We start from the raw sequence: 25225 nt of genomic DNA on the forward strand, positions 1-25225 counted from the left end.
GTGCTTCCATGAGAATAAGTTACTACGTAAAGATGTGAAGTTTTAAAGCCATGGAAAAATACCAAATTAATAGTTTCGAAGCAGGCAAAGTCATCAATGTATTTCAACGCGGCAATTCTTTAATTCCAAGCTTTAAATTTTTTTTTTTTTTGCAAAATTCCATGTCCGGTTGAAAAAGGTATAATTTAAATATATGCCTTCTTAAATGTGCTTCATTTTCTATAGATCACTGGGAAAAAATCAGCTGAACTTGAAGGAAAATGGATACCTATTTTGTTAATTTCTATTTGTCGTCCAGGATGAACATCTCAAGATTTCTTTTGCTCTGAAAAGAAATTCTTGAGATACCTAAATGTTTGGTGCCATTGTATTCATTGAGTGGAACAATCATTAGAAGCGTGTGGAATGTTTTTGGAATGACGTTTGGAATGGTATTTCACCTACGTGTATAATCATAAAGGTGGTGATCCTTACCTAATCAACTCGTGGCTAAAGTAAGCTACAGGGTGGCTCATATTTTGGGTAGCATAACAGCAGCCATAATATGCATATTGGAGTGTATTTCGCTAAATGCTTTGACGAAGGTGGAATGCCAATGAAAATGCTACATTCCTTCTGAAAAGCAGGTTCCGCTTTTCAACTTGCCCCTACTCAGGAGAGAACCAGAAGTCATTTGTCCATGAGTAATACCTTATTCAACCATCATGATTTAATATGGCATATTTTTCTCTCAATTTGCATGCCTGACAATCGACTTCCTAAATATCACGTGTGAGCTGAGCCATAGAAGAAAAATAGCCCCACTGAAGTAGCATTAGGTCAGCTTTGTGGGATGCCTTAGCAGCCTGTCGGAACAAAGACGAGGGACTTAGGCACAGAAAATTGTCACGTGGCCCTGGGCCCTGGGAGCCTTGCAGACACAGCTCATGACTCATTATTAAACATGCCGAGAACAGACAAATTCCAGGCGAGTGAAGCATCCACTGATTGAACTGTAGTTAGTTAGGTGGGCCGGGCGATGTTTGTCTTCCTGGCTTTTCCTTAAGGAACTCCCACGCCATTTCCAACCGCTCCTGAGCACCGCATGCCAAACGCACAGAGCAACTGTATTAAGATAAAATTGTTAGCATTAAAGACAGGCACTTAAATTAGTATAACCCTCAGGCCAGGTATACCTCACTCAATTGCACAGGCTTTAAAATACCGGCATTCAATTAAAAAAATGTATCCATGGCAACCTTTTTGTCAAGGGAATGGTTACCTGAAAGGATACACATCTTTTCAAAGAAACGGGGAGAAATAAGACCCTGTTAGTTAACCGTGGATGAGATTACTTGGGTTTAAATTTAATTAGGGGCATGATTCAGGAGGAGAAGGGGCTTTTAAGAAAGTTTTACAACTTATGTGCTTATTTCCAGTAGAATGTGTTTTCGTGCCTTCTTTATCACCAAAGAAATCTTACGTATCAGGCTTTCATTAAAATATGATGAAATAACTATTCAAAAGAAAATAGCAAGGAGTCACTTGCTGGGTTTCAGATATTTAGGAATGAATCACAGCCCTCCTCTTCATCCTGCCCGTGACATGTCTACCATTTTCTCAGAAAGATCCTTCAGTTAGCGTACGCGGTGCTATGTCCTGAGGGTTTTGCTACAGAGGGATCTTTGGCGGTCATTTCATGCGAATTTGCTGCCAGAAAGGATACAGGGTCATGTAAAAGCCCATGGTGTTTCTATTGTGAGGTGACCTAACCCATCCTGTTTCCAGGAGGCTCTCTCTGACGGAGTGACCTTTCCTGAGGTCCTGATCAATGGCAGGCTGCAGGGGATCGCCAGGAGTTGAGCTTCTGAGGATATCTGTTGACAAACTGAGATAAGGTAAAGGAGAACGTTAGAGCTGAGGAGGCTGCCCATCTCAATCTCTCCCATCTCCGGGGTCAGGAGTGTCAAAGGGAAAACTTTTCCTCAACTCTCTTAGGTTCAGTCAGCGGGGCCTGTGAATTAAACTAACCGAAGTCAAATTAACAGGATCAAAGGCCCACAAGCTTTTAATATGTATGTGCACAAGAGTTCGGAGAAAGGGGGCAAGACTCAAAGAAGCAGTGAGACTCGAGGGCTTATATGCCCTTTTCACAAAGGAAAGAGGGTTTGGGCTTTAAGGACGATAAAATGTGAGGAAATGACGAGGAGATCTACGAAGGAACTGCCGGCAGGGAGGGGCTATATTAGTATGGTCTGTTTATGCAAACTCATCTTGGTGGTGACACCCCATTTTCGATGAGAAGAATCACTCTTCTTCTCTCCCCCAGAGGGGGGATCACCGGCAGAGAAATCTTCCTGCATCTGTTAGTTCTCAGCTGCCTTATTTTTTTTTCTTAAGATTTTATTTTTAAGTCATCTCTATACCCAACGTTGGGCTCGAACTGACAACCCCGAGATCAAGAGCGGCGTGCTCTGCCGCCAGAGCCAGCTAGGCGCCCCAGTTCTTAGTTGCCTTTAGCTCAAAATAATCCTGATGCCAAAGCAGCATATTTGGGGGGCCGTATTCTGATCTGCTTCAGGAGGCAAGCACCCCAAGCTCAAGTGTGAGCCATTGTCAGTCAGGGCTGACTTCATCGGCAAGCAGGGCGTCACACCAGGCCCCGGCTTGGTTTAACGAATGGGTGTGACTGCCTTCCAATAAAACTTCATTTATGGCCCCTGGAATTTGAATTTCATATACTTTTCCCATGACTTGAAATAGAATTCTTTTGATTATTTTCTCTACCATTTGAAAGCATTAAGAACCGTTCTCCGGCGACCGTACAGTAACAGGTGGTGGGCAGGATTTGGCCGGAGGGCCGGAGTTTGCGGACCCCTGATACAGAGAAGAGGGTCCCAAACCAGGGGCTCAGCACCACCTGGGAACTTGTCCGAAATGCAAATTTCCAGGCAGTACTCCAGACCTGCTGAATCAGAGACTCTGGGGTGGGGCCAGGTAATTGTGTTTTAGCAAGCCCTCCAGGGGATTGTGACACATGCTAGCATTTGAGAACCACTGATCTAGACCAGCGGAAGGTTCTCCACCTTGGGCTGCTCATTCTAATCCCTAGGGGAGCTTTTAAAAAAAAAAAAATCCCACCCAGGCCCAGCCCAGATCAATTAAATCAGAGTCTTCTGGGAGTGGGACCCTCTCGCAGGTATCTTTTAAGTCTCTTCCAGGTGATTTCGAAGGGCAGACAAGTCAGCTGGTGCTTTCATTGTGCAGATAAGGACACAGAAGTTCAGAGAGCAAGTGACTAGTCTGAGATGTAAAGCAAGAAAAGGGCGTGGCATAGTCCCTTTAAACTTGTCTAGATACAAAGGTGTTAAAACAGTGTGTTCAGTTACGGAATGGATTTGCAGGAGCTCCAGGGGTCGTGTTATCTTTTATTCCTAGTGCTGATTAATTTTAAAACACATCTGGAAACTTGCCCTAAATAAAATGAAAACTAGTTTTAGAAACTCATTAGGCCAGAGGATGTGACTGTAATTGGAAGAAGTAAGGCGCAGAGGCTCGGGACAGCCCCATCTGTGAGCCCTCTGGGGCGGAGGCGAGACTTCCATGATTCACACGGAGGGCAAAGTGAGCAACTGAGGCTCGTTCGCCTACCCCGGAGCTGCTTGCCAGTGTATCTGGAACACGAGTAAAGAAGTTACAGTCTTGGATATCACTGATGAGAGTGAGAAACCAACATTTGCACACTTACGGCAGGGTTTCTGACTCTTAAGGACTCCTATGCCTTGGGTGTTTTTTTGTTTTGCTTTTCTTATTTTAAGAAGGCTCCACGCCCAGTGTGGGGCTCGAACTCACAACCCTGAGATCAGTCGTCACATGCTTCTCTGACTGAGCCAGGCGGGTGCCCCTTGGGTGTTTTTAAAGGCAACTTTCGAAGGATGGATGCCTTGTTCTCAGCAGAGGGGGCGCCGTGTCTGTGCATTCCACCGAAGGAAGAACACAGGCTGTGCACCCAAAACAGAGCTGGAGAAAGTGAGGCACAGACTGAAACTGAGTCACACTATGAGTCCAAGTCAAGTTTCACAAACGTATGAGTGACCATTGGGCATTTTCTTGTTTTAGTAGTTACGTCATCGTAACACAAGCTACAGTTTGTGAGTGTTTACTCTGTGCTGCGTTTCCGTGGTTCTGTGGTTAAGAGCATGTTGTCAGGGGCCAGTCAGCCTGAATGTGTAAGCCAGGATCGGCAGCCTCCTGGCTTTATGACCTCAGCAAGTCATTTTGCCTCTCTGTGTCTCAGTTTTCACTCCTGGCAAGTGGGGATGCTATTAGTACCCGTTCTCTTGGGGGTAAGGGAGAATTGAACGTGCTCACAAGTGTCTGGCATTTAGAAGGCACTCCGTAAATGTTAAATATTATTTGTAAACAAATTGCTTTATTCAAATCACAATGTTGAGGGAGCATAAGCAGATGGGCCGTATTCACACAGTTATTAAGGGACAACGTTGATATTCGGACTGAGACTGTTTCTGGAATCGGCGCTCCTAGCCACATCGCTGTGCTGCATTGATTGGGAATAATAAAGCAAGTATTTATGGGCAGTGTTTTTTTCCATGTGTAGTATAAACTTTTTGGCTTGGTTCACATATCCCTGGACCTTCTTTTCATCTGGACGATTTTACGATGCCTCCAGAACCCCTCCCCCATCCCCCCACAGGAGAGCGAAGCAGGGAAAGGGCCCCTCCTCCAAACAGCTTTCCCCGCAGTTGTCCCCATGTCAGTAAACGGTGACTCTATTTTTCCAGCTGTGTTCCAGAAAAGAACTTGGAAGTCATCCTAGTGTCCACTCTTTAACACCTCCACTCTGTCAGCAAACCCCATCGGCTCGGCCTCCCCGTCTCCACTGCCATGCCTGCCCCAGTTCACCACCACCTCCGACCTGGTTGACTTGGTTGACCAAAAAAGCGTCCTCAGCGACCTTCCTTCTGCCCAGTAGGACCCAGCAGTCACACCAAGCTCTAGGAAGTTGATTGGCTGTTGTCACTTCTCGGCACCAAAGCCTCAGAGTCTCCCTTGCCTTGCTCTGAAGAAAACCCAAAACTCTTCCGGTGATCTACTAGTCCCACGTGACCTGCAAAAGCTGCCCCCCAACACACCACACTCACGTGCTCACGTTCCTGAGGCCCAGCTCCTACCGCTGTCACCCTTGCTCACTCTGCTCCAACTGTCACAGGCTCCTTTCATCGAGTGTGTCCTGGCCTTAGAGCGTCTGCCATTACTGCTTCCCCTGTCTGGATAACTCTGCCCCACCCATCACCAGAGCCCAAAGTCTTGCTTCCTTGCTTCCTTCGAACTCGGCGGACCTGTCACCCTATGAAATGCCGACTTCCCTACCCACCCCCCACCCCGCCACTCCCTACCCCTGGCCAGAACGTCTTTGTATTTATTTATTGTCTGTCTCTGTCCCTCCACTAGAAGGTTCGCTGACTGACGAGGGCAGCCCCCAGTCTGTTTGTACCTGTCTGCCTGCCTCACCAGCGCCTAAAACAACGCCGGGCCTGTGATGAGCGTGCAGTAAATACTTGCCGAAGGCAGGATTGACCGTTCAGGCGTACGGAAGGTATGCCATTGCATCTTCGTTAGCACGGGGTGAAGGCCTGAGAGTCCTCAGCCTGTTTCTTGTAGAAACCCTTGTCTTTACACTTGAGATCTTAGATGCCCCGGGAGTGATGAAAACCAACTCCTAGGGATCTACACATATCTGTGTGTTGCTAATGAAATCAACGTCTAATCCGCCGATGCTCCGGTTAGCTTAGAACAAGGAAAAGCCCTCCGTGGGCTGCGTGCTTTCCTAACTGTGGAAATGAATCACAGGAACATATTCCAATGGGAAAGCCTTGGAGAAATTCTGAATGTAGAAGGAAAACCTCATTTACAGTCCTAGAGAAATAGCCCCAAAGTTCACATCCTGCCTTGCAACAGCGACGTCTTTTGCCATGAGGCGTACCCCATCGATAGGCATATACGTGGGGTTTTTTTTTCTCCTATCTAGAAATGATCAAAGGAACACAGTCCAAATTTGGAGAGCCATTAAAAGCAAATAAACATCACTCAAGTGCTTCAGTGGGTTTTCAAAGATGATGGTGAACGCCCGATTTAGCTCGAAGGTGCAGTGTGAGATGCTTGGGAGGTGGGTTGAGGTTGGCGATTTCAGAACCAGATCAAAATCCAAGTAGTGAATCCCAAACACTCCTGTATGAGGCACCGGGGGTGAGGGAGCCTTGCAGCGAGTCGTGCCCGGGCGCGCCGGGCTTTGACGCCTCTTTCCAAAGGAGAGCTGCCTCTGGGACCAGGGTGGCAGCACCATGTGCCGGAAAGAGCACGAGTTTTGGAGTCAGAGACATGGGTTCCAGGTTCTTATATACACCCCAGAAACTCACTCCATCTTCGAGAGGGCCTGATGCATAATGGTCCACGAGAGATCCGCGATTCCTGCCATCTCCTCTCGTTCCACGCAGCACAGATACTCGGTAGCTCACGTCTCTTAATTTGAGGGTTAGCTGAGTTAGACCTCTTAGAGCAGAGTGTATCAGGTGGTTTTGAGTTCCTTTAATTGCGTTAGATTAATTTGCCCAGTTGGAGAAAAGTATAGCCAGTGGGTTGGTTTCTGAAGATGACCGTAACGTAATTATCTTTTGCCCACACAGAGATAGTTTAGGAGAACTAGCAGTAGGGCTTTTTGATACGACACAGATAAAGCTACACCTAACGGTACGGTTATCCTGTTCGTTGTATGATATTATTTACATCACTCACATGGAAATGATTGTAAATTGTGGCACCATTTATAAAATAGACAAGCAACGTAAGCCCTTCCTTTCAGAAATTATTAAATCGAAGGAGAAATAAAATGAAACTTCATTTGAATGCAGCTCCTCAGATATTTCATAGAGCTCTTTCGTAAATATGGAGTAAGGCAAGGCACTGCTACTCAACGTTTGCATTTTTCCCCTTGCCACGATTCAATGTGTTTATCTTGCATCTTGTATCAGGGGAATAGAGGAAAGCCTATCTCAGTATGTGTGAATTTTCCTAAGTGGGTCCCAGCAGAGGGAAAACTCATGATGGGCCATCTAGTTCTACGGAAATAAGAGCAGCTATTCTTTTCTTGCCTATGAAAAGAGAGTAAAAAAGCAACAAAAAAACCAAACCAAAACAACAACAACAACAACAAAAACCCAGCCTGATCTGTGTCGAGCAAAGGAAAGAAGCATGTAAGCCATGATTCTGGCTCATCGTGAGTTTTTCCTCTGCTGGGAACCACTTACTGAGTCGTGCCAATCAGGGGAAAAAATACAGCCATTTCAGCAGTCTTTCTGTGCATCTGAGAAGTGTCAATCTAAAGGATAAAGCATTGTCTTTTTACAAGCAAGGAGCGCAAATCCTGTTCAAAGCTTCTTTTGATTAAAATTTCTATTCACCTTCTGTCCATGTGATTATCAAAGAACCAGCCTGATTTGCTTGTTTCTAACGTATAAAAACTGAGATCCGGTTCACAAAAGTAAATGCCTTTTTAATCTCTAAGGCTAATTTAAAAATCAGCTTTGAGCATTAAAATGTTAAAGGTTTGAGAGACTAACTAATATATGAGAAAAATAAGAGAGAGGAAAGAATAAGGATAAGAAGTAAAGTGGTAATAATATAAAGAAGTGTAACCAGTTATTCCTAGCCATACTTAAACACAATTTTTAAAAAATGAATTTGAATCAAGAATGATGTCAATTAGGAATAAAAAGAAAATGGGTTTTTTTTAATTAGTCTCTAATGAATTTTTAAGACATCTGGGGGCGCCTGGGTGGCACAGCGGTTAAGCGTCTGCCTTCGGCTCAGGGCGTGATCCCGGCGTGATGGGATCGAGCCCCACATCAGGCTCCTCCGCTATGAGCCTGCTTCTTCCTCTCCCACTCCCCCTGCTTGTGTTCCCTCTCTCGCTGGCTGTCTCTATCTCTGTCGAATAAATAAATAAAATCTTAAAAAAAAAAAGACATCTGGGTTGTAGGATTTTGATTCCTGGAGATCTAAAAGAATGTTAGTCTAAAACAGTTTGGATCAGGGCTGTCTAATATATGTATTTGCCGCTACACATGGCAAAGCGGTCATAAACTCCGAGCAAATTAACTCTGTGGTGGGGGAGAGAGGAAATGCCCATCAGATCATATGTGCATGACATGGTGACATTGCCCTTGAGGTTCAACATGGGCCATCAGGCATATAATTTCTCGAATGCTCTACCCTGACTCTTTGGTTAACTATGGGCCTGATAATCATAACATACTGCTAATACAGGAAGTGAGTTTAAGGACAAGAAATTGATTTAATCACCGGGGCGTATCTTTTTTGTTTATTTTTAATTATTTTTAATTTTTATCAAAGTAATATATCTTTGAAGTACAAATATACTAAAGACTTGTAATAAAAACAGCCATCCCACTCCATTCTAGGAACAATCACTTTTGACTTGTAAATATTTCCTCTGATATGTACTTTCATATTTCCCATAATATGCTTTTATTGCTCTTTCTTGGCTTATGAATTTTAGACCTTATCTTTCACATCCTGCATAGGATCAGGAAGAAATGACTTCTCTTGCGCCACCCTCCTCAGCCCACCCCACGTCCTCCCAATGAAATTGTGTCCGTTAGGAGCTGTGTTCATCTATGAACACAAACTCCAAAACATTGGCTCCCACAAATTAGCAATTTATTTTTCTCACAGAACGTGAAGTTCAGAGCTCATTCAGAGACTCTAAGATGTCCTTGGGAATCCAGGATCCTTCTGTCTTTCCTGTTTGCCAGCTTGACCACGTGTCCCATCCCTCTCATGGTGACACAGCAGCCCCTGTCCCTCAGATAACTGCATGCCTACTCCTGGTGGGGAAATTGGGAAGGGCGAAGGGCAAACTGCGTCTCTTTTAAGAGCTTTCTCAGGAGCCCTCCACAGCAGCTTCTATTAAATTTCCATAGGGCATACAGTTTCATATCAGCACCCACACTTGCCAGGGAGACTGGGAAATGTTCTTCAGCTGGGCACATTTCTGCCACCAAATACACTGAAGTTCTGTTGGAAAGAAACAAGGGCAAGATGGATACTGGATTGGCTCCCAGTAGTGTCTGCCACAAGATCTGTATCAGAGATTGCTGCCGGTTTAAGGAGTGTCTTAGGACTGGGCTTCTTTTTATGTGCATTCTTTTGCTTTTCCTGGAACTAATAATAGTGTCGCCTTTTGCTTATATCCATGTGCACCTGTTCATCCTCAAATGTGATCTATCAGTATCATTTCTCCCCCTGGAGACCTCTGTCCAGGAGTTGTTCATCTTCCTGCTACAGCTTAGATGGGGGCCTTTCTAGAAGGGCCACATCCACCATCTTTGTTTCTCTTTATGTTGACTTCTCTGTTTTCTGAGTCCCATTGGCTTATCTTTCTTGGCTTAATTCCCTCCTTTTGCTAAAACCCGTCTTTGAGTAGATTCCAAAGAAAGAGTAGAAGGGATGCAAAAATTCTGAGTCTTTCTATGAAAAAAAAATTGCATTCTATCTTGACATTTGATGAATAGTATGACCTGGTATAGAATCATCAGTTAGAAATCATCTTATCTCAAAATTTTATAGCTCCTACCTTCCAGTGTTGCAGTTGAGAAGCACATAATAAATCTATTAGCAAAATTCCATCATTTATAGAGGCGAAAGCCTTCTACTGATAGTGGTTTTGAAATTATCATTATTAGTTGCAATAATTCAGTAAACATTTATTGACTAATTGATCATAAACTGTGTGCTTGTATATACGACAAGTCCATTGGCTAGGCTATAGTACCCAGTTATTCACTGAAACTCTAATCTAGGGGCTGCTGTGAAGGCATTTGTAGATGTGGTTAACAGCTATAATCCGTTGACTTGAAGAAAGTAGACTATCTTTGAGAATGTGGGTGGGCCTCATCCAATCAGTTGAAGGCCTTAAGAGCAAAACTGAGGTTTCCCTGAGAGAGAAGAAATTTTGCCTCAACCATAGGATGAGCTCCTGCCAGCCTGCCCTACCAACGTCAGACTTACCCGTCCTCACAATCACAGAAGCCAAATCCTTGAAATAAATCTCAAGATGTGTGTTATATAGCCTACTGGTTCTATTTCTCTGGAGAACCCTGACTGAAACAGACCTCACCGGCTGCAGGATCTAGTAAAGGGGTTAATAAGACAAGTAAAAAATACATTATTATAATAACGTTCTTCTTGCAAATTTAAGCACAAAATTGTAGCAAAAAAAGTAGATGGTTTGGAAATTGAGGAATTACTGTGGGGAAGTAAGATATTACTGTGTTGACATGAAGCAGAAGGTTTAATTGGGAGTGTAGAGAATATTTGACAGTGGGAGGAGTATATAAAAACCATTGCCAAGTTCATGCATAAACCTTTACCGGATTACTAAAAAGAAGATAAGGAAGGATCAGCCATATTTAATCCCATCAACAAAAACTAGGAAATGTCAAAATATTTCACCTCTAAAAGCGAAGAATTATTAAATAGTTAAGATATGATTAAAATTTTAAATAGCATGATTTGTTTTAAATCCTTAATTTTCAAGTGAGGAAATATCAAGTTCCATGCATTGAAAACCCTGACTGGTGACCAGTTAGTCAGTTCTGTCCTGTCTGCAAGTCTGCCCTTAGGGTACATTCTCCAAAACCATTTCTTATACTGGGTCTATTCCTTCCATTTTTGTATTCACAGGTTTCTTCCCTTCTTTCCAGAGTCTGTCATCCAAAACACTCATATAAGCAATAGTTACAAAAAAGCTTTCCCACTCATGATTTCATCTGTCTCAGTCTGTCAGGTTGCTACCACAAAGCGCCACAGACTAGGGGATTTATAAACAACGGACATTTATTTCTCACATTCTGGAGGCTGGAAGTCCCAGATCAAGGTGCGGGTCCGTTGGGTGGAAAGTAAGAGCCCACTTCCTGCTTCAGACAGCTGTCTTCTTGCTGCGTCCTCCCGAGGCCATGGGGCAAGATAGCTCTCTGGGATTTCTTTTACAAGGAACTAGTCTCATTCATGAGGCTCCACATTCATGACCTAATCGCCTTCCAAATACAACACTCCACCTCCTAATACCATCACATTAGGGGTTAGGATTTCAACATATGCATCTTGGGGGAGCACCAACATTCAGTCCATAATTTGCCTGACCGTCCCCTGAAAAATTTGGGCTTAAAGATGTCAGTTGGTTTACTTGACGTCCACCGGTGAGTTTACCGGCTATATTGACACCAAAAATGGATTCCCGATCGCATCTATGACCCGTGCTGCTGGTATGCCACATTGCCTCCATCAACCAATCAAAGAAACTGGCTTAACGAGTACCTATGCCCAGTGAGTAGAAACTTGTTGCTTTTTTGTGACCTCCTGTAAGAATTATAGGTTCTATAAATAAGAATTATTTCTTTTTTTCTAAGCAGGGCCTTGTGTTGTCGACTGAAACTGCCTTCACTAATTACCTCAAATACAGTATTCCTCAGATTTTTCTCTGCTGTCATAAGTATAAAGCAACTGGGTTTCTGGAACCTCTGCAGGAGAGGAAATTCTCTCTTTTCATAGACCCCAAAGATTGCACTTGTACCAAGCACACTTCCCAGGTGGCTGACTAGGCAATATCAGCTTGGTTTTCACTGACTTTTAATGATGTGTCCTGACACATATTTCAACAAACTATACGAAGTTACTGATAGTCAACCATGATTTACTTACACAAATGATAATCCCATATGCTTTGACCCTAACAGAACACAGAACAAGGTGACCCAGGTCCTGCTAGCTCTCCTGTGAGGTGCCATGCTCATGCCCAGTCATGTCCAGTAGGGCCTACCCAGGGCCACCTGCTCAGGCACCTATGTGACATTTACTGTGCAGGTCTGTTTATAACTAAACCTCCACATACCACACAGGACTGTTATCTAGACTACTTTTTTTTTTTTGGTCTAGGCTACTTTTTAAGGAATATCCGTCAACAACACTAAAACATCCCTTCAGCTGTTATTTGCAAACACGGTTAATGACACACTGCAGAAGAGAACATCTTCTCCTTTGGCAAAGCAACTTTCCTGTTTCACTTTACTTGCTTACACCGTTCCCAGTAAGTGGATCTAATGCTCACTTAGTGGACAACCCCCAAGGGGCCATTTATTTCATTAGAAGTTTTAAAAATTACACACAAAAAAAGAAATTTTAAAAATTATATTTATTTATAAATGAAAAAGACTTCATTTTTTTACACCATCCACTTTCTTTAGGCGTTTTCTGGACACTTCTAGAAACAGCGCATTTTATAACACAAAGCAGAGTTATTCTGATCCCAAACACTTGATTCCTGGTACAGCAATTTATAACAAGAAGATCCTGGGTTATCTACCTTGCCTTCCTGATCTCGTCTGTTCATCTTAGCCTGACAACGGTGATGTCTACTTTTCGGTGTTTTGGTGGAGAGAGTAAATGGCGCACGTTTGTGAAGAACCTGTCAACACGCGTGGCTCACAGTGGGCACTTGTAGGTGGTGTTTGTTAATGACACCACCATTAGCATTCCTGTGTTAGTGCGTAATGAGAAGATGGTCGAGATGACCATCACCAGTTACTGTCTCTCTTACCGGTGGAAATGCCCTTCCATAGACTTCCCAGGGGTTATCGTATATATCCCTCCTGGAGATCTTTGGAATCTATAACTGATAGAATGCGCAAGTATGTGGATGCAAAAGTGTGTGATGCCTTCATATAAAAACATAAAAAATACAGTGTCTCACAAATATGTCCATGAAGTCGAGGTTCTGTTTTAGAAGGCCGGCCTCTAGTCTTTCACTCTGGTCTGTTTATGATGCTCAGATGTCGGAGTGTTAGGACGGAAGATGGCATTGTGCTTATTGTTTTCATAAGTACAGAAGAGATAATGATATTATGGTAAAAAGGTAACTGTGAGAGTTTAAGTTTCTATGAGAGTCTTTTCCCTTCCTTGCTGTGGCAGTGGCAGCAGTCAGATGGGTGTCCGTGTCTCGGGGAAGCCGCCATTGCATTGCGTTCTCTTCCCGCACACGTTGGTTGACCACCTCCTCCACAGCACGTACAGTGCAAGTGGCCGGGGTTGCAAAGATGAATGGGACGCCATGTTTGCCCTTGAGAGTGTTACAGTCTAATAGGAGAGAGACTCCAGAGAAGAGGATGACAGTATCCAATGGAAGTGGCAACAGAGGTGTATCATGGTTTGCTCAAGCTGGTGCTTACCATCTCCTGATTTGGCACCACTCTTTCCAACTCTGTGTTCGTGTCCTTATGGTAGGAAAGGAGGGAGTATTTACACCACAGAAATCGGCAAAGGCTGCTACGAATCTTGTTGTTGTTTTTTTTCCCCTGAGAGCTGCTTGTTAAATATTTACCAGCACACTACCGGCTGTCTAAGAACTGCTTTATGAGCACAGAGAAGGGAAGGGATTAATTTGTCTTGGGGCATTGGGCAAAGCACAGAAGAGGGGTGACATGTGACCTTGTAGGATGGTAGGGGATTGGGCTAAAGGAGAAGAAAGATGGATGAAACTTGGAAAGGGCACAGTGGTGGCGAGAGGAAATCCCAGCTCACATTTACCTGTGAGATGATGACCGCAGAAGGCAAATGCAGTTGTGAGAAGCTTCTGTTGAAAGTGAGAAAGGAGATGCACCTTGGGACTTAACTCAAGTGATACTGAATGGCGGCAGCTCTGGGTAGCTCCCTATGTCCCGGGGCTGAGGGCATACCTAGGGCAGGAATAGGTACAGTATATCTCAAAGTGAATCAGAGGCCTTTGATGGGGCGGGGGATGACACAAAAATGCAGATTCCCAGGCTCCTCCTCAAACCAACAGATCAGATTCCTTTGGAACAGGAGCAGGGGCTTTGGGGGTTGCATTTTTTACAGTGTCCCCAGAAGTTTCCTTGCACACTGTAGCTTGAGAACCAGTATTTCAGAGCTGGTACATCCATGGTTCTCAATCTGGCGTGATTTTACCCACCCCCCCTTCCAGAGGACATTTGGTAATTGATTATTATTGATCGTCATGGCTCTGAGAATGCCGCTGGCAACCAGTGGGCCCAGACCAGGGTGCAGCTCAACATCCCACGACGTACAGCCCGGCACCCTCTGTGGAGAATGGTCCGACCCCAAATGTCAATAGTGCTGAGGGTGGTCTAGGTCATAATGAAGGGCTCCGAAATAAGTACAAGCCAGCTTGTGTCACCAGGTGGGCCCTTGGCCTACTAAGATGGGGGGCTGGGGTGGGGTTGTGGACCTCCCGGTCCAGATATTGGGCTGCTGAGTTTTCAGAGAACTGGGCAGAGTTCTACTAAGCCCATGTAGATGACACTCTTAAAACTGCCCGTTCGTGATCTGCTAACTTGTTATTTTTGCCTCTCATACAAGAATTTAAAAATATTCACTGAATTAGTCTCACAGAATTTTGGCCACTTCTTCGGGAAACAAAATATATCACTGGTGCTGCACAAAGTAGTCTTTGCTCGACTTGCTCTTTTTTTGAAATCCGAAGGTAGATTTGCATTGAAATCACGCTGGCTAAGAGTTGAATAGTTACTGTTTATGGGAGTGAAGAAAGTGGACTTTGGGAATTCTTTTTTAGTATGGGTTTAAGTTTCTAAGAAGCCAGCTAGCCTTCCTCCCATCCTGCTGAGGTGATGGGCAGCCAGCCCGTTTGTAAGTTCACTAGATCAGCTCCGTTGGTAAGGTGAGCCGCAGTGAAAGGTAGATACACTTACCTTAGAAATTGTCTTCTTGATGAAACATCAGTGTTTCTTTTTCTAATAACAGATAAAAGATTCTTGGCCATTTGTTGCGTTTCAACATTTGGGTGCAAGTTCCCATTTAGATTTGTTTTATACAGTTCATCTCTATGGAAATGACGTGGGCGGCACCCTCCTCCCAAGGTGTTCTGCATAACAATTTGGTCTCCTCCCCAGTGGCTTTGCCAAAGTGGGACCTGGGGGCAAGATACCCTTTTCAAAAAAGATGGTTGGGTCCTGAATGTTGCACTTTCCTGGCTGAAATAATCGTGCACCTTCCAAATGCTTTCGTGCTTTTAGGGCGCTCCCAAAAGGCAAAGCCCTTAAGGCCCGAAGCTAGTTAGTTAGGCTTTGAACAGACCCCGAGCAGCGAGATAAGAATAGAACTCATCCTTTACTTTGGGAGCTTTCGCCGTGCTTCCAGCTGCTTCCAGCCATTTAAATCCCGAAAGCTCTCTAATCCTCGCGGAGGCAGCCTTTCTGGCTCCCAGGACCCACCCCTTCCTCCTGATTGGCGGGGCTCCTCCGGGGCCCAAGCCAGCCACCTACGACGTCTCTGAGACCCGATTTGAAATAAGAGCCAGGCGGTCCTCGCTTCCCTGAGCCCGACTTTTCATAGGCTGGGGAAGAAAAGCTTGAGAAACTTGACATTGTCTTGGGCAGAGTGCATGTAGCAACAGATCAAAGGAAAAGGAAGAAAACGTGCTCTTTGCTGCCTGTGGATCTCACTGAGTTGCTTTTGTCTTGCGGGCTTCTGTCGGGTTTGGTGTTTCCCCTCTGAAGACCGCGGTGTGGGCTTCGAGGCAGCTCGCTCCCTGCCGGATGGGTCATGGAATTCTAAACATGAGGCAGGTAAGCTCCAGGGGCTGCACAGGCGGGTGGAGAGGGAGGGCGCAGCCTGGGACCCCTGCGATGGTACTCCGGAGAGCTGCTGGATTAGCAGATGCCTGTCCGAGTCCGTCCATTTGGCGTAAAGACGGGGCTGCGTTTTCCTAAGGGAACCGAAGAAGCCGATTTTCTGAGCCCCCCCACCCTTTTACCCCCTCCCCAGTTTGCCTCTAATGGTGATTGGTGATGTCAGCCAGTCATTGTAAAGGGCTTAAAAGCGGTTTGTAGAATATGTAAATCAATTCCAGTTTGCAGTCGCTGGAATGTATTGTGCAGGCTCCGTCTCAAGCTTTTAGCCTCTATCCTATGCTTTGGATTAGAATAAAGATAACTGAATATCCTGAAAAAGAATTACACGGGGCGTCTTATCTCATTTTGGCTTCCCATTCTGAGCACTTAACTGTGTTTATGGCTGAGAAGGCGGAACCAGCCTGAAGTGAGCACAGACAGTCCTTCCAGAAAAATGCAGATTTATTTTTCTGTTCTAGCAGTTTTGAAACTGTGTTGCTTCTGGACGTGAGACGGCAACCCTGAAGCAGGGAGCTGAGAAAGGCTTGGGATTAGTTAAAATGAGTCTTTGAAAGGAATTCTAACTGGGCAGCTTCTTCCGTGGCTTCGGGGCAGAATGATAAAATTCCTTATCGGCCCAGACAGAGGTTTATAGCTTTGCCATTAAGAAAGGAAAAGAAAAAAGTGGGTGTACGAAGCCAAGAAAAGGGTGCGATTTACAACTTATTCAAAGTTATGGAAGACTCTGATGTCAATATATAAATATCAAGATTGGTACTCATAGAAAGGGAAGACAAGATTGGAAAAACATGCTGGTGGGCTGGCAAGGGCAGAGAATTACCAGAGGAGTGTTAATTGCTTTTGCCTGCTCTCAGCAAATCTGGGTAGGAAAAGTTAGCCTCGGTATTACCACCAGAAAAGCTCTTCACTTCTTTTTTCTAAATGGGTTCAGTACCCGCCACCCTGAGCACTTTGGGGGAGGTGATTTGCATAGGAAGCAAACTTTCCCTCTGGCGGCCAGGACGAGGGGTTTAGAACTTTCTGTCCGTTTCCTGCCGCCTCGGGAGGTGGTGCAGAGCCCCCCACCCCCCCAACGGACGGGCGCCAAGACCCTCTGCCGCTGGCTCGCTAAGCAGGCGTGGCTGGCAAGTTTTAGTGAGTGCAGAAAAGCACATTTAGAGGAGCAAGTGCCGTATGTTTTCAATGAGTTGCCCTTGCCTTGCCGCACATTGCGGGGCCGAGGCTGAGTTTCTTTCAGTTCTGCAGACCCACAACCGACCCCGTTCTTTTTATGCCGAGCAGTCAGATGGGAGGGGGAAAAGGAGCAAGAAGCCCAAATGGAAAGGATCTAAAAGGTAAAAGAGGAGCGCAAAAGAATTTTGACAAAGGTCCTTAGCTGGAACAAAGAAGTCATTTGATCCTGTGCAGAGCCACCTGTCCTCTCCTCGGTGGTGTCTGAGCTCAGTTTTCAGAATCCCTGTTCCCACACACTCCCTGTGGAACGGTGGCACTCCCCTTGTCTGATGCCAGAGGCATGCTGGCCGGCTTGGCGTAATTTCCCCCGTGCCTGGCGCGTCGTGGCATTCGCGTGAATTGGACTTCAGCCCGGTATTGAAGTTTTAAGGGTACACATGTAATAACTCCTTTGTTATTTAGTGAATGAACGACCTTTTAATCCTCTGACTCTGTGTGTCTCATAATTTTTTGGCCTGTTCTGAGGGTGGGGTGGGGGTGGGATCCCGTGGGGGGTGGGTGGAAGGGGGAGAGAGGAGGGAATAGTCACTGCTCACCCAAAGAATGGGGGGGCAGTCCAGGGTTTCAAGCATCTCATACATTGTTCACAGCAGCTAGAACAACAGTGTAGAGGGGATGAGGTGGTGGAGTTATGGTGTGGATTAAGCCTAATTTCACGTGAGTTTCTCTTGGGGCAGACTGCTGCATCCAGGCTGGGTGAATGGCACCCATCAGCCAATGTGCCGCCACAGCCTGGCAGCCCCGGCCGGATTTGCAGCGTTAACTATCAAACAGGTCCGTGTGTCATCAGCTTGGCGATGAAATCCAGTTTCTGCGCTGAGGAGTGATCCGTCCCAAGGGCTGCACAATGCGGAACAACGGGGTGGCAGCCAAGAGACCCCTGCCACGGACTAGGCATAGCAGGTAGCCAGGAGCCGCCAGCAGAATGAGAAAGCTGCCTGCCTGGACATGAGATTCAGAGGGGTTTTGCTCTCTGCCAGGGTGGCAGGAGAAAAAAAAAAAACGCATAGAAGGTTGATATCGTTTGAGGGTTCCTAAGGTCACGCTGAGTGAGGACAAAAGAAAAGTGTAAACCTGATTTGCCTTTATGAGGAAGTAATTTCCAAGTGTGTGCCAATCTTTCTCCGCGCTCTGATCATAAATGGGAAGCTTTCCCGAAACTTCCTTGAGAAGGAATTTGCTGTGTTCCCAGGCGAAAGGAAAGGCATGGCCACCTGTTGTGGAGGCCCAGCCAAAAACAACAGGTTTGCCTGTGGCATTCTCGCAACTGCAAATACCCTCCGCCAATAGCGCACCGCTCATTGTCCCCGCACAGGAGAAGAACAAATAATTCTGCTAGAAAGAAAAAAAGCAGCTTCTCCAGACACAACTGCCTACCAGACCTATTTTGCGTTTTTAATATCCTGATGACTTTCCAAACCACTCCAAGAGAAGAAGGTGCACACTCTTATCTCTGATAGACTAAAACAGAGCATCGCCTTTCGCCTTAGAGTGTGAAGGGGAAAAATGAGGTAGTTATCCAGAGCTTTAAGCAGCTGCTCGATTCTTGCAAGGCTAGCATGGTGCTTATATAAGGAAGCTGTGACTGGCCTGTGTTGCGTTCTTCAGATTGGAATTAAAATGCCCAAGGACATCTGGTTTAATAATGAATGTCTTTGTATTAATCTTTCCTTTGAGGATTAGAAGGTCCTTTACGAACATGATCTATTTATTCTCTGTCACATCCCCCAGGAGAGAACGAGGTGGCAGTTTGATCCTCATTGAACAAATGGTGGGGTGAAGGCGGAGAGAACAGGCGAAGTATAAAGATACGCGGCAAATTAGGTGCAATTCTGAGGGTGACTCCCGCCCACTCCGCAAGGCAAGCTACCTGCGTGCACGAGGCTTGGAATTCGAAGTGATGGGGCTTCACGCTGGGCACCCCTACAGCATCCCTTTCTCTTACGGTTCTGGAACCAGCATGCCCTGTCCCAAATATGCTTTATGGTTTCCTCCATTTGAAAGTCGAGCCTATAAAAGTTGAAAAGGCATTTCTGTTCTCATTTGTCCCAACGTTGAGATAGAAAGATACTGTAACTAACCGGAATTTAAAATATGTATCTGAGAAATTTGCCCTTTCAACAGCTGTTTCAAGTTTTTGCCCTGGTTTGGAGGTTGGTTTGGAAATCCAGTGTCTTCAACACCCGTTGAAATGTTCTTGTCTTCCCTGCTATCTCTCCTTTGCAGCGAATGTTAGAATCATAAGCCTTGCTGTCAGATTAAAGGTTCTTATTGGTCGTTTTGAAATATTCAAGTTGGCTTTTCCTTGCCATTCGTTATGACATGCGTTCATAGTTTGCTTGGCTGTGGACCGCATAGGCTGTGGGCAAATCCTTTAATTGGTAGGTGCATGTTACCCGCAGACATTCCAGCAAGTTTTAAGGCTAAGTGTGTATGTGGATGTCTCCTGGCTTTGATCCCTTGTGTGGTAAATAGACATCCAAGGTAGCTATGGCAACCTGGACCGCACGGTGTTTCGTGAAAGGGCCCGGGGATTTGGTCGCTGGACAAAGAGTAATTTGTTTGATTAGAAAAAGGTGGGGCCGATCAGAACATTTTTAACCGGCATGATCTGAGGATCTCAGTTCATCCAAATCATTCGGATTTTTCTCGATAAGGCAAAAAGAATCAGTGGTTAGCCACGACCAAAGTATTTTGCAGATGAAATTTAAATGCTTTTCAGTCAAACGGTTGCTACTTCCAAAAAGCAACTTATGAAGTGAAAGGAAAAGCCAATATATTATCAGTCTGCGCGTTATACTTACTGTGAATATTTGCATTTTCAGAACTTGGTGGGATTTTGAAAAGAAAGACCACAGCCCGATTGGGCGGTGTGCATTTCAGTTAGCCGCCTGCAGAGGTCAGGCTTGAAGTGTCTAGGATGGAAGGCTGGGCGGTGGATGCTGCCGGGAGCCCGATCGGAGGCCCGGAGAATTGCTCTGCTTACTTGGAACAATTAGTTAGCGATTCTTTAATCTTGTGACCAAAGCCACGACGAAAATGAGTTCATTCAAGGAAGAGAATATCAAATACGCTGTGATTAAAGAAAGGGCTACAAAGCCAGGTCAAACAGGAATCTAATCTCCCATTTAGATACGGGACAGTTTTATCAAAATGATTCTTTCTGGCTCGTTATCAACTCCTTTTATTTCACATGAAACTCATCTCGGGGGATTTTGTTCTAGAAGGTTGCTTGCCTAGTTTTATAACCTGGCATGTTCTAGAAATTTCTTTAAATGAAAGGACAAAATATTAGGGACCCTTCTGGATCCACAAGACTTTTATCCCCCTCCCCCCACCCCCAGAGGAAAATATCCCTTTGACACAGATTAGGATGGTTAATGGCCTTCAGAAAGTCAGGTGGTGGTAAAGAGGTCAGAAAATCGAGGCACTGAAAAAAAAATGTTTAGAGAGGACTTTTCTAAAATAAAACAAAACAAACAAACTAAGAACTTATCTGCTCTGTGCTATAAAAGTAGTTTTGGCTAAAAAAGGCAAAAAAAAGATGTACTGATCATTTGTAGTGCAAATGGATTTGACGGTTTCATACACAGTCAGCTGTTTATGATGAGTGTAACACAGAGGCTGTCCTTCATTCCTTACATTATTCAGGGACATTCGCTGAGGAGTACTTCCAGAATTAATGTATTCAGTAGTCTGTTCACTTAAACTATTTTAAATGATTATTAGATGCCTTTTTGGGCTACAGACATGATTTTAATGTGATCCCTGCCCTCAGAGGACTTTTGATCTGATACATAGTTTATTGTGCCAGTAGCACAATGTAAGTTATTTGTGGGCAGAATGCCTGCTTATTAATAACTACATTTGTATGGATAAGAATCTACTTGATCAATTGGTAGCCAAAGCTTTCTTGACCTTAGGAGACTTGACAAATGATTTGTATTTGTGAAGTTTAGTTAATTTTTAGCTACATATCCATTTGTAGAAAGTTATGAGTTCCTCGTTAAAATACATTTATCATAATTATTAAGTAGTCCTTTAACCAATTTTTAAAGAGAGAAAAATAACTCCAAGGCCGTCCCCAATCCAGGAAGACTGTATGCTCTAAGAGTTCGTTGTTTGAAACCCAGAATGTTTTCCAATGAGAAATGATTCCATTTCCAGAATTCATTATCATAAAAAATAATCTGATTAATGTCAGATTCAGTGCTGAGTTTTGAGGACATGCCTCCATGTTACACGGGATGGAACACGGAGGGAGAAAGAGTTACCATGCTTTGGGTAATGGGCCAGTCTTGGCAATATTTGAAGTAGGAAATGTTTACAGTAGTTTGCACTTCTTTCTCCATCCTTCTGATACCTTCTGGGTCCGACTGGGACTCCCTATCCAAATACACAATGAGTTGAGTTCCTGTAATTGCCGAATTTCCCTCCTGCCCTGCCCCACCTCCACGCCACACCCCTACTTCCTCTAGACAATGGTCTCAACTAGGTATTGGGGGAGAAGCAATATGGATGAGCTAACATGACTCTTAGCCCTTCAGACCTCAGGATGAATCTTCGAGAAAAAGTAAGCAATAGAGCCTGGAGCTGCAACAATCAGGATTGCCCTTTCCGGGGCAACATTTGTGGGCAGGGTCATGCCTTTGACAGATGGGACTTGTTGATGTGTCCACCCGTAGGTCCGACCTCTTCACTTGTTTTCTTTCCTCGGCATCCTGCCTGAATGTGCGGACTCACTGAGGTCTTTGTGAGTGACACCAGGGAAGCACAGGGGGCCAAGTGAGGGGAGTGATGGTACTTGTGGGTTTGGGTTGTTTGTAAGGATGCTCTTCGTAAGCTGAGTGCTGTTTATGGGATTAGAATAAATGGAAAGAAAAAAGCTGGAGCTTCCTCTTATCCACACAAGTATTAGAAATGGTGCGTGTATTTCCAGTTAATCATTTGTCTGCCTATCTAGGGACTGAGTTATTCAAGAGCAAGAGTTACATCTTAATTACCTTTAAATCCCCCGGCCCAAGCACAGTGCCTGGCACACAAGAAGAATCATTAAATATTTTATGGGCACACGCTAGATGAATTTTAGCAGGAAAGAACATTTTCCAGGAAGCATTTTCAAGAGGAAGAAAGGGCGTTAGAAAGGTTGGGGAACAGCAAGGACTGAATAGATTGACATGAGAGAAAAATCAAAGGAGTTTGCAGTTGCTTGACCACGTAGCCCATGCAGTTGTGTTCTGGGCGAGGGCACAGCCTGGAATATGGCAGGCAGCTTAACTTACGTCCTTCGCGATGGGGCTACAGAAGAGGTCAGGAAATGGGATATGTCCTCCAATAGCTCAGAGCCTAAAAGCAACGATGGAATCTGGTTCTTGCTCTCATTGAGCCCGACCTGGTGTGTTAGGCCTTTGGCCCCCGTGCAGCTGGTTTATTTTGCCAGGTGAGTGGCATGCCCAAGGTCACTCAGCAACTGAGAGACTGTTTCTGAGAGAAGACTCAAGTCTTCTGCTCTATTCTACACATATGGTGGCCACATTTTCTCTACGAAATTCAAGACATATGCTGGACAAAGCATTTTCACTGCTTCTGGGTGTGACAGACTGTCTGAGAGTTATGGTTAAAATGATGAAATAGAAATTTCTGAGACATTTACTGGTTTATGGAGACAACAGGACGAATACATTTTCGAAGGGCCCACGCAGTAGACTGTGTCGTCTGTCCTATGTCAAGTGGTGGAGTGTGGCTTCAGTTGTATGTGTTTTGAAGTGGCCTTCCCCAAATAAGTCAGAGGAAAGGAGCTGTTTTTGGACAAGTGGAATTTGTTGAATGCCCTGCTCAGTTGCCAATAACTGGATGAATGACCAGATAAAGAGAGAAATGGAAGGCATCCCTAAATATTAGAAATCTATTTAGGAGACACAAAGAGTACTGGTTAAAAGTGTAGCACTTGTGGGTTGAAATTTTCACTCGGAGGGGGCGCCTGGGTAGCGCAGTCGTTAAAGCGTCTGCCTTCGGCTCAGGGCGTGATCCTGGCGATCCGGGATCGAGTCCCACATCAGGCTCTTCCGCTATGAGCCTGCTTCTTCCTCTCCCACTCCCCCTGCTGTGTTCCCTCTCTCGCTGGCTGTCCCTCTGTCACATAAATAAATAAAATCTTTAAAAAAAAAAAAAAAGAAATTTTCACTCGGAGGGATGCTTTACCCTCCATCAGGGAGCAAAGGTATGAGCAAGTTTACTTCTAGAACCTGAGTCTTCCCGACTCCCCACCTTATTGCCTTTTGACTACACCTCATGCCTTCTGGTAAGATGTAATTTGGATGTTTTGGGGTCACGGTCTAATTTAATGTGCTAACAAATGCCAAGACAGTTCCAGCAGGTGGATGGTTTCTGGCGAGTCAAGAAATCAGGAAGGACTGTATCCCCTTCGGAGCAAATACCATCCGAAAAATCCAGATGGTCACATAGCCTTATCTTTGGATTTTGTGGTACTTTTGTCTACATATTCTTTGCTCTGATTTTAGGTAGGTGTGAACATGTCAGAGAGTAAAACCTTTGGAGGATTATGTTTATACAGAAGAAAGTTGTAGGAGTGAGAGGAGTCCTTTTTTTCTGCGAATTAATCAGGGGGGGCTTTGTGGAAATAGTGCAGGAAAATGAAATGGAGCAAATAGAAGGGCAAAGCAAGGATGAGTTCTTTTAGTCAGCGTCTGGGGAAAGTAGAATAGAAAAATTGGCTACTCACTGAGGGACTCAGTTTAGTTTTTTTTCATTGGTCAGCGTTTAAAGAGGGTTTCTTTTTTTTTTTTTTTTTAAGATTTTATTTGTCAGAGCGTGAGCACAAGCGGGGGGGGGGGGGAGGGGGAGCAGGGGAGCGGCAGGCAGGGAGAAGCAGGCTCCCCGCTGAGCAAGAGGCCAATGCAGGGCTCTATCCAAGGACCCCGGGACTGGGGCCCCAAGCCGAAGGCAGCCACCTAACCAACTGAGCCACCCAGGCGTCCCTAAAGAGGATTTCTGGAGAGGTATCAATGCTGCTGCCCTTTCTATATGGCTCTGAGTGAAAGAAGGAATAAAAGTCATGATAACTGAGTGAGAGAAATTTCTGAGTGGAGAAGAACGTGATAGGAGACTATTAAATAATGAATATTTACTGATCAGTGCTTCTCAGCTTGGAGGAGACACTTCCTGAATATTTTTAACATTTCCCCTTTCTAACATTTCAGCTGTCAGAGTGGAATAGTTCACATGTAAACTACATTGTTTTGGTTTAACTAACAAAGAGTGATAAGACGTGAATTGTTTGTGACAGCCCCGAACATTGATAACAGAAGACATTAATGCCTGCAGACACAGCCTACATGGTAAAATTCTGGGAGCAAAAATGCTTATTATGTTAGGCCAACATGCTTCGACCTAGTTTTGCTTTTCTGCTTGGAAATTATGTCAGTATTAGTTACATCATCCCCGCGGATGAGCAATTTCACATTCTTGTTTATTTCAGCGTCGTTGTATTCATTTTGTAGATTTAGTTCTGACCTCCAAGAAGCCAAACTAATCCTCATTGACTTGCACTTCCCTTTTGAAATGAGTCTTCTGCATGATAAAGAGAGAATTTTATGTATTAACGAAACAGTCTAAGATGGAGTCTTCAAAGACATTCATTTCTCCTTGATCCGGGAGCCATTGCCCCCTTGAAGGCTCCAAAGGCCAGCCAGTTTTCTGCTGATCAGAATTAGTCTCCTTTTCTTTGTCTTCTGGGGGATGGAATAGATGACTGTGCCTGAGACTGCCACAGTTGAATAACAAAAATATTACAGGAGACAAAGCGCTAGATGGGACATTCCCCAGTCCATCATCCTTAAGTTTGCCCATTGCATATTTCTGCTTTATTTATCCAGTAGGAACTAGCCTGGCATATTTTTCCTATTTAACATTTTTATGAGATAATTTTCAAAATGAATTATTTCCTCCGTTGATTTCAAACACATTTTTTTCCCTGCCATTTAGTACTTTATATCACTAGGGGAAAGAACCACTTAATTCTTTCATACATTTATGAATTCAAATCTTCAAAGAGTGTGAGTTCTTCCAGTGATCAACTTACATCGAATTTACAAGTATAATTTGCTACCAAAAGACCTTGAACGGTTTTTGGTGCACATGTTTTGGCATTCCTTATTAACAAACGTAATCAGGCCAAAGCCCACAAGAATATGTATTCATGGTTCCTCTTC

The 25225-nt window shown here is 44.6% G+C and overlaps 1 protein-coding gene across 4 annotated transcripts in view; it reads left to right on the forward strand.

The window, feature by feature from the left end:
• MID1 (midline 1) overlaps positions 1-25225 on the forward strand; it is a 573199-nt gene that overhangs the window by 405393 nt on the left and 142581 nt on the right. Inside the window, exon 1 of one of the 4 annotated variants that reach the window (XM_087860134.1) lies at positions 15407-15695. The exons of the other annotated variants lie outside the window; for them this stretch is intronic. The gene's annotated coding sequence lies outside the window, so the exon portion shown is untranslated. Of the gene's footprint in view, positions 1-15406; positions 15696-25225 lie in introns of those variants that run through there. 4 annotated transcript variants of the gene reach the window in all.

This window comes from Ursus americanus, chromosome X (assembly GCF_024610735.1).
Source record: "Ursus americanus isolate L20-20 chromosome X, mUrsAme1.1.p, whole genome shotgun sequence".
Lineage (NCBI taxonomy): Eukaryota > Metazoa > Chordata > Mammalia > Carnivora > Ursidae > Ursus > Ursus americanus.